The following is a 5,608-nucleotide window of genomic DNA, read 5'->3' as shown; positions in this document are numbered from 1 at the left end:
AGAGACAGACAAAGAGTGAGTGAGAGAGAGACAGAGAGACAGACAGACAGACAAAGAGTGAGTGAGAGAGAAGAAGACAGATGAACTGAACAGACAAAAGAGTGAGTGAGAGAGAGAGCCAGATTTCAGACAGACAGATACACAAGAGTGAGTGAGAGAGAGAGAAGCCAGACAGAGAGAGAGAGACAGAGAAGTAAGAAGAAGAAAGATTAAGAAGTGACAAAGAGAGAGAGAGAGACAGAGAGTGAGTGCGAGAGAGAGACAGACAGAGAGTGAGTGCGAGAGAGAGACAGACAGAGAGTGAGTGCGAGAGAGAGACAGACAGAGAGTGAGTGCGAGAGAGAGACAGATAGACAGACAGACAAAGAGTGAGTGAGAGACAGACAGACAGACAGACAGACAGAGAGTGAGTGAGAGAGAGAGACAGAGATACAGACAGACAGAGAGTGAGTGAGAGAGAGAGACAGAGATACAGACAGACAGACAAAGAGTGAGTGAGAGACAGACAGACAGAGAGAGAGAGAGAGAGAGAGACAGAGAAACAGACAGAGAGTGAGTGAAGGAGAGAGAGAGAGAGAGAGAGAAGAGAAGAGTGATCACAGCCAAGGACGTAGAGCCACGGCCCTAACCAAGCGCAGATCGGAGTCCAATCCACGGTGATCGCGGAAGGATAGTGGGGAGGATAGTGACCTGGATAGGTTTCACGAGGATTTCCTGATCTTTGGCCTCTGAGGGTCGAAATGCAGCATGACTTCCTTGCGTGTCTGAAAATGCTTATTATTCTTGTCTCTTTCTCGCGCATATAGAGTTCCTGTTAAGTGTTGCCGTTTTTTCGACTTTTGGGATTTTATTACTTCTGGCCTTTATTTCATTATAGATGGACTGAATGATAATTATTATCATCATTATTATCATTACTGTCATCATTTTTTATGATTATTATCATTATAGTCATTATCATCATGATTATCATTATTATTATCATCATTATACTGGATCATCACATGACCAGCATCTTCCTGTTCGTTGAAGTTTGGTGCGCATCTCGAGTCGATTCTGTGAGCTCGTCTGTAACTTATCGCTTCTGTTTTTTGTTTTTTTTTGTTTGTTTGTTTCCTTTCTTTTCGTCTATAACAAATCGCTTGTTTTTTTTTTTTTTTTTTTTTTTCTTTATTTTCGTCTATAAATTATCGCTTCTGTTTTTTGTTTTTTTTCTTTATTTTTGTTTCCTTTCTTTTCGTCTATAACAAATCGCTTGTTTTCTTTCTTCTTCTTTATTTTTGTTTCCTTTCTTTTCGTCTATAACAAATCGCTTCTGTTTTTTTCTTCTTTCTTCTTTATTTTTGTTTCCTTTCTTTTCGTCTATAACAAATCGCTTGTTTTTTTTTTCTTTATTTTTGTTTCCTTTCTTTTCGTCTATAACAAATCGCTTCTGATTTTTTTTTTTGTTTGTTTGTTTGTTTCCTTTCTTTTCGTCTATAACAAATCGCTTGTTTTTTTTTTCTTTATTTTTGTTTCCTCTTTTCGTCTATAACAAATCGCTTCTGATTTTTTTTTTGTTTGTTTGTTTAAGTCTTTCTTTTCGTCTTATAATAAATCGCTTGTTTTTTTCTTTATTTTTGTTTCCTTTTCTTTTCGTCTATAACAAATCGCCTCTGTTTTTTTCTTCTTTATTTTTGTTTCCTTTCTTTTCGTCTATAACAAATCGCTTCTGTTTTTTTTTTGTTTGTTTGTTTGTTTCCTTTCTTTTCGTCTATAACAAATCGCTTCTGTTTTTTTTTTCTTTATTTTTGTTTCCTTTCTTTTCGTCTATAACAAATCGCTTCTGATTTTTTTTTTTTGTTTGTTTGTTTGTTTCCTTTCTTTTCGCCTATAACAAATCGCTTGTTTTTTTTTTTCTTTATTTTTGTTTCCTTTCTTTTCGTCTATAACAAATCGCTTCTGATTTTTTTTTTTGTTTGTTTGTTTGTTTCCTTTCTTTTCGTCTATAACAAATCGCTTGTTTTTTTTTTCTTTATTTTTGTTTCCTTTCTTTTCGTCTATAACAAATCGCTTCTGTTTTTTTCTTCTTTATTTTTGTTTCCTTTCTTTTCGTCTATAACAAATCGCTTCTGTTTTTTTTTCTTCTTTATTTTTGTTTCCTTTCTTTTCGTCTATAACAAATCGCTTCTGTTTTTTTTTTTGTTTTTCTTTATTTTTGTTTCCTTTCTTTTCGTCTATAACAAATCGCTTCTGTTTTTTTTTTTTTTGTTTGTTTGTTTCCTTTCTTTTCGTCTATAACAAATCGCTTCTGTTTTTTTCTTCTTTATTTTTGTTTCCTTTCTTTTCGTCTATAACAAATCGCTTCTGTTTTTTTCTTCTTTCTTCTCTATTTTTGTTTCCTTTCTTTTCATCTATAACAAATCGCTTCTGTTTTTTACTTCTTCTCTATTTTTGTTTCCTTTCTTCTATTGTTTGATGTTTTTGTTGTTGTTATGCTTATCCTTAGTTTTATTGTCTTCTTCTTCTTCTCTATTTTTGTTTCCTTTCTTTTCGTTCTTGATGTTTTTGTTGTTATGGTTATCCTTAGATTTATTGTTATCACAACTGTTCTTGTAATTATAACGGTGCTTCTTCGTCGTTTTCCTATCATCAAGTTAGTTCTCTTCATGTTCTTATTCCTATTATTGTGCTTCTTCCTGCACTTCTTCTCGTTTTCTCTTATTCTTCTTGTTCATCATCAATACCATCATCTTCTTTCATACTTCTGTTACTGAGAGTTAAAACAAATACAATTCGAAAATATATACTTGAAGCCTAAACCCGTCTACCCGAGACAACACCAACCCACAGGTCACTTTAGAAAATAAATAAATAAAAAGAATAATAAATAAAGCTTTTTATTTGAAAAATAGATAAGTAAAAGAATAATAAAAAATAAAAATAAATAAAAATAAAACAGTGGGAGATACCGACCGTCGACTAACTAACTTTCTCCGTCGACTCTCTAGTAACTAGTAACTTTCCAAATTCTAGCCGCATTACCCCACCCCCTCCCCCCCCTCCCCCCCAGGTCGTCCTTGACCCAGGAACGGTACTCGGAAACGCGCCTCTGAACTGGGTCTTACTCTTGGCGTTATCTTGGCTAGTGGTAACCGTAGTATCGAAAGGAGAGGGGAAAGGGAGAGAGAGAGTGAGGGAAAAAGAGTGAGGGAGGGAGAGAGAGAGAGTGAGGGAGAGGGAGGGAGGGAAAGGGAGAGGAGGGAGGGAAAGGGAGAGAGAGTGATGGAGAGGGAGGGAAAGGGAGAGAGAAGGGGATGGAGAGGGAGAGGGAGAGGGGCTGAGGGAAAGGGAGAGTGAGGGAAAGGGAGAGGGAGAGGGAGAGAGTGAGCAAAGGGAGAGAGAGAGAGAGAGTGAGGGAAAGGGAGAGAGAGTGAGGAAAGGGAGAGGGAGAGAGAGTGAGGGAAAGGAGAGGGAGAGAGACTGAGGGAAAGGGAGAGGGAGAGAGTGAGGGAAAGGGAGAGGGAAAGGTGAGTAGGGAGAGGGAGAGGAAATGGAGAGGGGAGAGAGAGGGAAGGAAAGGGAGCGGGAGAGAGAGGGAGAGAGAGTGAGGGAAAGGGAGAGGAGAGAGAGTGGGGGAAAGGAAGAGGGAGAGAGAGAGAGTGAGGAAGAGGGAGAGGGAGAGAGTGAGGAAGAGGGAGAGAGAGAGAGTGAGGAAGAGGGAGAGGGAGAGGAGAGTGAGGGAAAGGGAGAGGGAGAGAGAGTGAGGGAAAGGGAGAGGGAGAGAGTGAGGGAAAGGGAGAGGAGACAGAGAGAGGGAAAGGAAAGGGAGAGAGAGTGGGAAAGGGAGAGGGAGAGAGGGTGAGGGAAAGGAGAGGGAGAGAGAGTGAGGGAAAGGAGAGAGGGAGATAGGGTGAGGGAAAGGATAAGGAGAGAGAGAGAGGGTGAGGGAAAGGAGAAGGAGAGAGGGAGAGAGGGTGAGGGAAAGGGAGAGGGAGAGAGAGGGTGGAAAGGAGAGGAGAGGAGAGGTGGGGGAAAGGGAGAGGGAGAGAGAGTGGGGGAAAGGGAGAGGGAGAGAGAGTGGGGGAAAGGAGAGAGAGAGTGGGGGAAAGGAGAGGGAGAGAGTGGGGGAAAGGAAGAGAGGGAGGGAGAGAGAGTGAGGGAGGGAGAGGGAGAGAGAGTGAGGGAGGGAGAGGGAGAGAGAGTGAAGGAAAGGGAGAGGGAGAGTGAAGGAGAGGGAGAGGGGTGCCTCATGCTGTTTCTCATGCTGTCCTCATGTTCTGCGGTGTTGGTACTTCTCTAATTGGTATCTGGGACTTAACAATAGCAGTGGTGGTGATGGTACTAACAGCAATGGCCTTAGAAGTGGTGATAATAATAGCAGAATCAATAGTAGTTGTAGATGTAGTTGCAAAAGTACTTTCGTAGCAGTAGTAGCAACATCACCAGAAACGTAATCATCATTACCATTTTAATTTACATGACGTGTGGTATAATACAGAGAAAATGAGCTTCGTTTTATTGTTCGTTGTTGTACAATCATTACCCAACGGGATTCTTGTTTGCGTGTTTCTTTGTTTGTTTGCTTGCTTTGCACTTGAAATGATGCAATTTGAACTCCTCCGATTGGCCACTTGTATCTCCTTCTGTAAATATGCAGAGAGGATATCATAATTTAATTTATAATTTATTAAGTTTTATCGACTGCAAATTCACACATGCATGCACATACACGCATACACGTACACAGACATTTATACACTTACATACAAACATGTACACATAGACATGTACATGTGTGTGTGTGTGTGTGTGTGTGTGTGTGTGTGTGTGTGTGTGTGTGTGTGTGTTTGTTTGTGTTTGTGTGTGTGTGTGTTTGTTTGTGTGTTTGTGTGTTTATGTGTGTGTGTGTGTGTGTGTGTGTGTGTGTGTGTGTGTGTGTGTGTGTGTGTGTGTGTCTGTCTGTCTCCGAGATAGAGATACAAGTGCCCATGCGGGTGCCTACAAAGAGAACGAAAGACAAAGAAGGATGGAGATAGAATGATAGATAAAGAGAGAGACAGACAAACAAGCAGACAGAGAAAAACAGAATTAGACACTGGGACAGACAGAAACAGCCAGACAGACAAAGACAGAACCAGACAGTGAGACAGAGCCCGATCCGAGACAGACGCCGACGTACCCTACCCGACAGCTGAGAGTCGCGTACAATCCCTACCCTTTCTCGCCCTTACGGAGGAACGCAAGACTCGAGTATTATCATTCAACACCGAGGACGAAAGCATAACACGTTCTTGCCCCCGTCAACCGCTCTCAAGATGACGGCCTTCTCAATATGCACAGAATTATTCATTTTTCCTTTTTCTTTTTTTGGTTTGCATTCGTCCGGTTGTGAGACAGACAGACTACGGTTAGAAAATGACAAGGACAGAACCAGACAGTGGGATGAGAGAGGGAGCAAGAGAGACAAAGAGAGAAAGAGAGAGAGGAGACAAGACTGTACAGCCAGACAGAGAGAAAGAGAAAGAGAGAACCAGAGAGAGAGAGAGAGAGAGAGAGAGAGAGCCAGACAGAGAGAGAGAGAGAGAGAGAGAGAGAGAGAGAGAAGCAGCCAGAGAGAGAGAGAGAG

Source organism: Penaeus vannamei, chromosome 17 (assembly GCF_042767895.1).
Source record: "Penaeus vannamei isolate JL-2024 chromosome 17, ASM4276789v1, whole genome shotgun sequence".
Classification (NCBI taxonomy): Eukaryota; Metazoa; Arthropoda; class Malacostraca; order Decapoda; family Penaeidae; genus Penaeus; species Penaeus vannamei.
Note: the sequence above shows the minus strand (reverse complement) of the source record.